The sequence below is a fragment of the Berghia stephanieae genome, chromosome 7 (genome assembly GCF_034508935.2).
Source record: "Berghia stephanieae isolate SIO BIC M18660-M18661 chromosome 7, UCSD_Bste_1.3, whole genome shotgun sequence".
Lineage (NCBI taxonomy): Eukaryota > Metazoa > Mollusca > Gastropoda > Nudibranchia > Aeolidiidae > Berghia > Berghia stephanieae.
Window position 1 is genome coordinate 54735114 of NC_088366.1, and position 11495 is coordinate 54746608.

The following is an 11495-nucleotide window of genomic DNA, read 5'->3' on the forward strand; positions in this document are numbered from 1 at the left end:
ACTTAACGTGCTCAATGCCCTTTACAAGGGGTCTATAACTATAACGAACTGCAACACTTAGCACATTAGGCGATTCTCTATTTATTTATTCCCCGAAAGAGACAACGCTGTTAGCGGCCAGGTACTCATTTTACACCTGAGTAGGGGTGGAAAAAATTAATGAGCCTTTTCCATGCGCCGCCGCCGCCGCTCAGAGCTCAGACTCGAACTCTGGACCTTCCGATCCGAAGGCGAGTATCACGCAAGCCGCTCGACCACGTTATAGCCGTTAAATTAAATTGAGCTTTTATATAGAGCAAAATCCACTAAACCTGCTCAAAGCGCTTTACAAAGGGTCCCTGACCAACAGCAACACGTAATATAAAGAACGAGACATGACGCCTGTTACGCGATATTACACTTTTTTTCCGACAGAGACAACGCTGTTAATGGCCAGGTACTCAATTTTACACCTGAGTACAGTGAGAGAATGGGAGTAAAGAGCCTTTTCCAAGGACTCAACAATGCGCCGAGCGAGGCTCGAACCCAGGACCTTCCGATCCGAAGGCGAGTATCATGCATGCCACTAGACCACGTTAAGGATCAAGAGAGTGTCGCGATCACGTTGAATACCGACCGGCCGCTTCATCTCAACTCGAAATACAACCCCCCCCCCCCCTCCCCACACACACCCACCCCACCCCCACCCACATCAACCCTCGTGTGTGTGTGAACGACCAGCAAGAAACATATTATTTTACTATTATACTCCTACCATCTCCCCCCACGAACTAACTATACACTATTACACCAACCTACTGCTCTCCTCGCACGATCGTGAAAATAATACTACTGGAACTGGCGCACGTACGAGGAGTGAGTGAGCAGCGCAAGGCAAGGCAGAGCGAGAAGGCGAGTAAAAATCCCACTTGCTTATTACGTGAAACTCTGTTGTTCTGTTCCAAACGGGAGAGCGTTGTCGTATATTTTATTATCAGTAGTGAAGTAATTTTAGGCTAGGACGTCAGAACATAGAACTAGACATAGATAGACAGTTATTTATTTATTTTTTTTTGAAAAAATCGATGATATTTATTTATTGTAGCGGAAGGAGTGTGTAGGAGGATTTTTGTTTAACTTTCTTTTTAAAAAATCGACCAGGAGAATCGAATTTCTGTCTCTTTATTTATTTATTTATTTATTTATTTCACGAGTGCCTGTTCAAAATAGCAGCGGTGAACAAATCAAAATAAATAATAATATTATGTATTTTGATGTTCGAGTTTGAGAAAATATCATTATTATTATATATTATATAATGTTATGATTGATATTGAAAACTGTGAGGAGGAAACAAGAATGTCAATAGAAAATAGTGTGTAGTGTGTTGTTTGATGTGAGCGATATTGAAAAACACATTCAATGAGAAGAACACAGTGTTTTTGAATTCAATTTCATTCGTGTTATCGTCGGCACGTGACATACTATAAATATTCAAACGCACAAGGTAAGACCTCTAAATAATTTTAAAAAAATTTAAATTGAGCTTTATATAGCGCAAAATCCACTAAATGTGCGCAAAGCGATCCCTGGTCACCAGCAACATTTAACATGTAGGACGGGACATGACGCCTGTTAGGCGATATTACAATTTTTCGGACAGAGACAACATTGTTAACGGCCAGGTACCTACTCATTTTACTCCTGAGTACGGTGAGAGAATGTGAGTAAAGAGCCTTCACCAAGGACTCAACTATGCGCCGAGCGCGAGGCTAGAACTCCTGGATCTTCCGATCCGAAAGCGAGTGTCATACCACAAGACCACATAGCCGCACAATTTACACCTCTCCTTACCACCTACAGCAAATTAGTCACATTTAATTTGTTTCGACACAATATACATTTTTTCTTATTCAAATATATTTTGTACATCACAAACTTTGAAGAATGATCTTTGTTTAATCAATAAGAACATAAAGTTGTTTTGTAGAGAAATTTGTTTGAGTTTAAAAAATCAATTTTTCTGCAGGGTAAGCCTGCCATTTTGGGGAAATACTGTAAATCATCGCCAAGTTAACTCTCTCAATCCTAGAGATTTTTGCTACTTTTCAAAATCGGAAAAAAATTGTATTAAAATGAGCATGTGCATAGATTGTTTTTTTTTCAACTATCATTCACATGTAAAAACTAAAAACATTAGCTTTGATACTACGCCTATAATTTGTCTCAGAAAAATGTAATAAATAGGCATGGGGTAAAAGTAACCCGGGTAAACTACGGATATAGTCGGTGTTAGGGTTGAGTGAGTTAATGTTGTTGTTGAGTGTTAAATGTGCAGAGTAAATTAAGACACACACAAAAAAAAAAAAAAAAAAAAAAAAAACTAAACAAAAAAGCTTGAGCTATTATGTATTGTAACATCAGCGGTCTATGTGGTCTAGTGGTATGACACTCGCTTTCGTTCGGATCGGAAGGTCCTGGGTTCGAGCCTCGCTCGCTCGGCGCAAAGTTGAGTCCTTGGAGAAGGCTCTTTACTCAAATTCTCTCACCGTACTCAAGTGTAAAATGAGTACCACCTGGCTGTTAACAGCGTTGTCTCTGTCCGAAAAAAAAAATGTAATATTATCGCCCAACAGGCGTCATGTCCCGTCCTAAAATGTTTAATTTTGTTATTGGCCAGGGACAACTTGTAAAGCGATTTGAGCACGTTTGGTGGGTATTGCGCTATATAAAAGCTCAATCAGCCCTGACCAACAGCAACACGTAACCGTGTAGAAAGAGATATGACGCCTGTTAGGCGATATTACAATTTTGTTTCCCGAAAGAGACAAGATTCTAACGACATGTAATCATTTTGCACCTGAGTACGGTGAGAGAATGTCAGTAAAGAGTCTTTTCCAAAGTATCAATCAACTATGCGCCAAGCGATGCTCGAACCCAGGACCGTTCGATCCGAAAGCGAGTGTTGTACCACTAGACCACTTAGCCGCACTTGTAAGTGAGTAACTTGTAAAATACCTAAACAGTGTCAGAAACTGTCAGCGTGATGATGTTTGAATGTACGGCTAGGTTGTCTTGCAGTATATATGACAATCACCTTCGGGTCGGAAGGCCCTGTGTTCGAGCCCCGCTCTTAATAAACGAAAACAAATAATGTGGGCGTTTCGGGTTTCCCCTTTATCAACAGAACAGAAAGAATGAGTTGAGTCCTTGGAAAAGGCTCTTTACTCACTTTCTCTCACCTTATACAGGTGTAAAATGATTACTTGGCTGTTAACAGCGTCGTCTCTGTCCGGAAAAAAATTGTTATATCGCCTAACAGGCGTCATGTCCCCGTCCTAAATGTTAAATGTTGCCGTTGGCCAGGGACCCCTTGTAAAGTTATTTGAGCACGTTTAGTGGATATTGCGCTATATAAAAGCTCAATTTTTTGAAAAAAGCTCAATCCACAGGCACTTTCTCTCTATCTACTATCTAGATCTACTCGTATTCATTTTCTCATTTGAAGTTTACAATGCGTGAAATCAATTTTTATGCTACAAATTATCTAGTCGAGCGAACTGTTGAGATAATAGAGCAGTAAAATTAGGTGCCCCAAACGTAAACAAAGGTCGAGAAGCACATGGCAAACCACATGTTCCTGTCTTGACAGCTCAAGTTCCAATGTAAATTATAGGAAAAAATAACCTTTAAAATTTGGCTGTTAGGTGGCAAAAGAAACACATATTCATAAATACTCGATCATGCATCAAATAATGTCTAGATATGGATATTTTATGGAACAAAAGGTAAAATTTATCAAAAATTACAGTCTATCTATTTTTAGACCAGAGCAAATTATTGCGCTGGTGTGAACAAGACGAGAATTATTCGGAGCCTGATTTTCAGAATAATTTAGTCTTATATTATTATTTCTGCAACTGTTAGATTTTATGTAAACATATTTTCAATACTGAAAGTGTATTGCCTACAACTCAAACTACAAAATTGGGAGACCTATATTGTGCGTAAATTATTCCGGTCCCTAACGAAAATCACTAGCAACTTGTTATTGTTTACGTTTGGGGCACCTAATTATACTGCTCTATATGTGTCAAAAAGAAATAATCGAAACATTACCCAGCCCGTCAATATAGATAGTTATGTGTGTCTGGTTTGGTTTTTGTCTTTTGTTTGTTTGTTTTGGTTTGATTTGGTTTTGGTTTTTGTTTGTTCTTTTTGTGTTAGTTTTTTATTTTTGTGTTTATTTTTTTTTTTGTTTTAATTTCTTTTGTTTATTCGTTTGTTTGTTTTTTCGTTAAATTTTTTTTCTTATTGTTTTCGGGATTTTTTTTTCAAATTCATAAATTTATTTATTCATTAGGATTTTTTTTTTTTTGGGGGGGGGGGGTGTATTCAAGAGACAAAGGATTGAGCCGACGTATATATTATATATATATATATATATATATTATATAATTATATATATTGTGTGTGTGTGTATGTGTGTGTGTGTGTGTGTGTGTGTGTGTGTGTGTGATGTGTGTGTATAGGTGCTCGTCGGATTAATTAAGCAACCTCGAAAAGACAATAAAAAAAAAACAAAAAAAAAAAACAAATAGATTGGAAATTGCCGCAGTTGCACCACGACTCACTCTTTGAGCCTTTCAAATAAATCAGACCTACCAACTTGAAATTGGAAAAAAATCATAGTTTTTCAGGGGTAATAATAACACAGTAGACATTATAACTACTTTTTAAAATTAACAGTTTGTGTTTAAATACATTAAATTAATGCTTTAAACTCCTTTATATACCAGCTCTAGCAACAAAACCTTTGTTTTCAAGTAGTTAATTGAATTAAAGATCTTTATATCTTTGTCAATTTGATTCAGTTGTCTGATGCCACGCCGCACGGCAACGGCGGCCATCTTGGTTCTAAACAAAAAAGAAATCATTACTTTTTATTCTTCATGCTGGCTAGAACTTTTCAAAAGCCTTGTGATCAGAATGTGTAAAAGTCAAAACAAGATCAAATTTATGGGGGTTTTTTCCCCTCTGGATACGCTTTTATGCTCGCCGGAGAAATAGTTCATACGAGCGTCCGCCATTGTTCCGATAATTTAGAGCCAGTGTTACTAAGTTACCACGCGTCATTAGGAAGGAAGTGACGTTACGACTGTTGAAGAGAATTAATTAGGATCCAAAAAATTCATAGTTCTACGAAATTTTCGTAGTAGTAGACAGACCTGTAAACTTTCTGTATCTGTATGGTTGGCGCTGAAGAAACCAATGGTCTGGTTGTATTTCAGCGGCGTCCTCATTGGGCGCGGGCCCATGTCAGTCGGGCCTTGAAATCGTTTGGGTGTGGTGCCATGATGACCAGTTCATCCAGCCCATTCCATTCCGAGATAGTTCTAATGAAGAAAGAATTTCTGTAGTTTTGTGTTCTTGTCTGTGGGATTTTGAAGCAGTTTTTATTGTCCATTCAAATTGTTTAGATTATCAAAATCTTCATTCCACATTCAATTGAGCTTTTATATAGAGCGGTATCCACTAAACGTGCTCAAAACGCTTCACAAGGTTCCTGGCTAACAGCAACAGTTAACATAATAATATATGACAGGACATGACGACTGTAAGGTGATATGTGACCTCTCGTCTCAAAACAGTATTAAGTTCGGATGATAAAGATGCTGAAAATGGAATTTGTAGCCAGAACTATCATGTTTAAATTGAGTTTATATGCTTTATAGAGGAGAATGAATATCATATTTAATTTTACTGTGTTAATAAATACCAACGTTTCATATTTTGACCAGTTTAACAATAATTTGACTTTTTAGCATCTGGTCCATCCCGACATAATACCGTTTTGAGACGAAGGGTCACATATTACAATTTTTTTTTTCGCTCAGAGACAACTCTGTTAACGGCCGGGTAATCATTTTAAACCTGAGTACGTTAAGAGAACGTGAGTAAAGAACCTTTTTCCAAGGAGAGGCTCGAACCCAGGACCTTACGATCCGAAAACGAGTTTCATAACACACGACCACTTAGCCGCACAATATAATTTAAGCAAGCTCTTTTATGACTCATGCTAATTTTCAGTTAAAAAAAAAAAAGAAAAAAAAAAAAAAAGAAGAAAAATAGAATTAGATTCGCTATAGATACTTGTATCTTGTTTGCTCCATTTAAAATTCCAACCACTGACTGGCGGTCAGTCAATACAAGCTGGATGGAATAATTGCTCATCAAAGTTTCATGAAGCCACATAACCATGTTGCTGTAACTGTAATGGGTCTGGTCTCCAAATTAATTCACCCGAGCCCTATCGAAATTTGTTTGAGATTGAATTATGCTGAGTTAATATATTTCTTCTATTTCATTCTCTTCTCTTCTCTTCTCTTCTCTTCTCTTCTCTCTCTCTCTCTCTCTCTCTCTCTCTCTCTCTCTTCTCTTCTCTCTCTCTTCTCTTCTCTCTCTCTCTCTCTCTCTCTCTCTCTCTCTCTCTTCTCTCTCTTTCTGTCTATCTATCATTATCTATCTATCCATCTACTATCTATCTAACTCTTTCTCTGTCTCTCTCTCTCTGTCTCTCTGTCTCTCTCTCTCTCTCTCTCTCTCTCTGTCTATCTATCATTATCTATCTATCCATCTACTATCTATCTAACTCTTTCTCTGTCTCTCTCTCTATCTCTCTCTCTCTCTCCCTCTCTCTCTCTCTCGCTTTCTCTCTCTCTCTCTCTCTCTCTCTCTCTCCTCTCTATGATTATCTATCTATCCATCTACTATCTATCTAACTATTTCTCTCAGTCTCTCTCTCTCTCTCTCTCTTTCTCTCTCTCTATCTCTCTCTCCCTCTCTCTCTCTCTCTCTCGCTTTCTCTCTCCCTCTCTCCTCTCTATGATTATCTATCTATCCATCTACTATCTATCTAACTCTTTCTCTCAGTCTCTCTCTCTCTCTCTCTTTCTCTCTCTTTCTCTCTCTCTCTCATTCTCTTTCTCTCTCCTCTCTATCATTCTCTCTATCAATCTATCCATCTATCTATCTAACTCTGTCTCTCTCTCTCTCTCTCTATCTCTCTCGCTCACTCTCTCTCCTCTCTATTACTCTCTATCTATCTATCCATCCATCCATCTATCTATCTCTCTTTCTCTCAGTCTCTCTCTCTCTCTCCAACGAACTCATTATTTACGTCTGCACGTCATATTTGGGACGGTATTAATTGATAATATGCCTTCCCCAAGGACTCAATGCCAGTTACGTAGCCATCTATCATCATTGTCACCTAAATCCGGTCACTGACCGTGTCAATAATATCACTCAACCTTGCTTGACAACAACAACAACAACAACAACAACAACACTGGTCTCATTCTGTCATCCACTCTGTTTTATTATTCAATCATCTATATTTTTATTTATGAACAGAGCAGAGGTGGTTGTGGGGGGGGGGGGGGGGGCGGGGCACAGATAAACGAGACGATGGGGGGGGGGGGGGGGGGGGGGGGGGAGTCGATTTAAACAATAGGTTTTTTCGAGATTTTTTCTGCCCCCCCCCCTCTTGTCCCCCTGTCCAATTTACAGTGATTGGGTAGCTGGATCTGTTTGATCTGGCGGATAGTACTTTGCAAAGATCTCGCATCCTATCCTATCCTAAGGATAGCAAGCAATTGTTATTGTCTGTTTAACCATATAGGAACCAGAATAAACTCCGGCTCTATGAGCCACTAAGGCTCTGAAGGACTACAGAATAATATAAACGCCTACCCGGGTTTCTATCAGACGCCTATCCGAGTTTCTATCAAACGCCTACCCGAGTTTCAATCACTCTAGTATAATATGTGTGCCCCATCGCTTCAAAACGGTATCAAGGGGCATCGTGGCTCAGCGGTACGGTCTTTGCTTCGTACCCGAAAGGTACAGAATTCGATCACCCGCCGCTGCGCTGTGTGGCCTTGAGTAAGTCACCACCTCGCCCTATCTCAATTTGAGACACTGCACTGCGGCTGACGCCTGGGTTATTCCAGTCTTCCTTGGAATAGACCCTAAAGACAAATTTCCCCTATGGGATGAATAATATTTTATTTATATATTTATTTTATTGTGCGGCTATGTAGTCTAGTGGTATGACATTCGCCTTCGGACCGAAAGATCTTGGGTTCGAGTCCTGCTTCGAGCGGTGCACAGTTGAGTTCTTGGAGAAAGCTTTTTACTCGCGTTCTCTTACCGTACTACTCAGGTGTAAAATGAGTATGCAACTGGCCGTTAACAGCGTTGTCCTTGTCGAGAAAAAAAGTAATATTGCCTTACAGGCGTTATGTCTCGTACTGCATGTTAAGTATTGTTGTTGGCTTAGTACCCCTTGTAAAGCGCATTGAGCACGTTAATGTTTTTATTTTTTCCCATTATGTCAGGATGATTAAGATGATAGAAATTGATATAATATCCAAAAATATCAGATGAAGATCTGAACAAGTCAGTTTTTTCTTCTTTGTTTTTGTTGTTGTTGTTGTTGTTGTTGTTGTTTTGTTTTTTGTTTGTTTTTTTTTAAATCTTTTTTTTTTGTTCTTGTTGTTGTTGTTTGCTTTGTTTGGGTTTTTTGTTGTTGTTTTTGTTTTCTGGCAACTAGAGCATCCAACATAATACCGTTTTGAGACGATGTGACACCTTCTTGGTGTTAGGATCAGGGTGTTCTCAACACGTAATGATATAGGAACCCCAGATAGGGGATATCGATCCGGCGGCCGATGTGTGTGTGTGTGTGTGTGTGTGTGTGTGTTTTGTGTGTGTTTGTTTGTTGTGTATGTTGAGTATTGTGTGTGTGTTCCGTGACGTCATGGTCACCTCGGCATTGTCTTAATTGATGTTCAGTTATCCAAGTTGATATCAGTTACGACCACAACAACACGGCTACGGTAGGATGTGGTTCCATCCATTCTCATTCACACACGCAACCAATTCAACCCCCACGACCTACCCCCCCCCCCCCCCCCCCCACACACACACATATACACATATAAAATACTTTTCCATTGATAGCATTGTTGAAAGTGAATATTTCTCTCTACAAGGAAACCAGCAAATACTAAAAAAAAGATATGTGTGTGGCGATGTGGTCTTGTGGTATGACACTCGCTTCCGGATCGGAAGGTCCTGGGTTCGATTCCTCGCTCGAAGTTGAGTCCTTGGGAAATACTCTTTACACACATTCTCTCACCGTACTCAGGTGTAAAATTAGTACCTTGCCGTTAACAGCGTTGTCTCTGTCGGAAAAAAATTGTATTATCATCTCCTAACAGGCGTCATATCTCGTTCTTTCTGTTACTTGTTGTTGCTGGTCAGGAACCCTTTGTCAAGCGCTTTGATCATTTTTAGTGGATAGTGCACTATATAAAAAACTCAACTTTATATATATATATATATATATATATATATATATATATATATATATATATGTTTGTGTGTGTGTGTGTGTGTGTGTGTGTGTGTGTGCCAATGTGTGGTATAAAAATTGTAAGCCCTTTGTGTGATGTATTCGCCTCGGCATCCCATGAAGGAATAATAATAGATAATTCATCAAACAAGATGTCTGATGTCAACAGAAATCACCCATGTTGTCACAGTGAAATGCCGTTGTCTAGGCATTCCATGAAGGAATATAGATAATTCATCAAACAAGATGTCTGATGTCAACAGAAATCACCCATGTTGTCACAGTGAGATGCCGTCCCCTAGGTATTCCACGAAGGAATATTATAGATAATTCATCAAACAAGATGTCTGATGTCAACAGGAATCATCCATGTTGTCACAGTGAGATGCTGTTGTCTAGGCATTCCATGAAGGAATAATATAGATAATTCATCAAACAAGATGTCTGATGTCAACAGAAATCACCCATGTTGTCCAAAGTGAGACTCCGTCACCTAGGCATTCCATGACGGAATATTATAGATAATTCATCAAACAAGATGTCTGATGTCAACAGGAATCATCCATGTTGTCACAGTGAGATGCCGTTGCCTAGGCATTCCATGACGGAATATTATAGATAATTCATCAAACAAGATGTCTGATGTCAACAGAAATCATCCATGTTGTCCAAAGTGAGATACCGTCGCCTATCATTCCGCGAAGGAATATTATAGATAATTCATCAAACAAGATGTCTGGTGTCAACAGAAATCACCCATGTTGTCACAGTGAGATGCCGTTGTCTAGGCATTCCATGAAGGAATAATATATATAGATAATCCATCAAACAAGATGTCTGATGTCAACAGAAATCACCCATGTTGTCCAAAGTGAGACTCCGTCACCTAGGCATTCCATGAAGGAATATTATAGATAATTCATCAAACAAGATGTCTGATGTCAACAGGAATCATCCATGTTGTCAAGGTGAGATGCCGTTGCCTAGGCATTCCATGACGGAATATTATAGATAATTCATCAAACAAGATGTCTGATGTCAACAGAAATCATCCATGTTGTCCAAAGTGAGATACCGTCGCCTATCATTCCGCGAAGGAATATTATAGATAATTCATCAAACAAGATGCCGTTGTCTAGGCATTCCATGAAGGAATAATATATATAGATAATCCATCAAACAAGATGTCTGGTGTCAACAGAAATCACCCATGTTGTCACAGTGAGATGCCGTCGCCTAGGCATTCCGTGAAGGAATATAGATAATCCATCAAACAAGATGTCTGATGTCAACAGGAATCACCCATGTTGTCCAAAGTGAGATGCCGTCACATAGGCATTCCATGTAGGAATATAGAAAATCCATCAATTAAAAGCCTGATATCACCTGAGTACGTTTAGAGAATAATGTGAGTTAAGAGCCTTTTCCAAATACTCAACCATGCGCCGAGCGAGGCTCGAACCCAGATCCTTCCAATCCGAAAGCGAGTGTCACATTACTAGATCACATAGCCGCACATTCCCTCTAAATTGTCAAATTTACGTCTCATGATAAAATTCAAATAACTATCTACTCCAGAACGTAGACTATTAGTGCTGTGTAAAAAATAATAAATTCCCTTTATGCATCCCTAAGGGGAAATTTTTCTTTAGGATCTATTCCAAGGGAGGCTGGAATAACCCAGGCGTCAGCTGCAGTGCAGCGCCGCAAAGAATATGCTTTAAAAAAAAATACAAACAAACAACAAAAAACAAGCAAACCAACAAACATATAAATCAATAAACAAGCAAATTAACAAACAAACAAAAAAACAAACAAACAAACAAACAAACAAACAAACAAACAAACAAAAACATCAGCGGATTAGGCCGCCGCGCCGCTAATTATGAGGAATAGATACTTGCTTCTCAAGATAAGTAAGCTTTTGACTTTGACTAATCCTATTGTTTTGTGGCTATGACGGAATGGTTAGTTGTTAGTTTTCCAAGAACATCGATCCATTGTTAACTCTCAATGCGCCTCCTACCTCCATCCGTCGTCGTTCTTGTCGTCCTCGTCCTCGTCGTCGTTGTCGTCTCTCTCTCTCTCTCTCTCT

At 39.0% G+C, this 11495-nt stretch overlaps 1 protein-coding gene across 1 annotated transcript in view; it reads left to right on the forward strand.

Annotated features, from left to right (window-relative positions):
• Positions 1–957: 957 nt before the first annotated feature.
• The window catches only part of LOC144977511 (uncharacterized), an 83256-nt gene continuing 72718 nt past the window's right edge, over positions 958–11495 (forward strand). Inside the window, exon 1 of the mRNA XM_078922811.1 lies at positions 958–1486. The gene's annotated coding sequence lies outside the window, so the exon portion shown is untranslated. The remainder of the gene's footprint in view (positions 1487–11495) is intronic.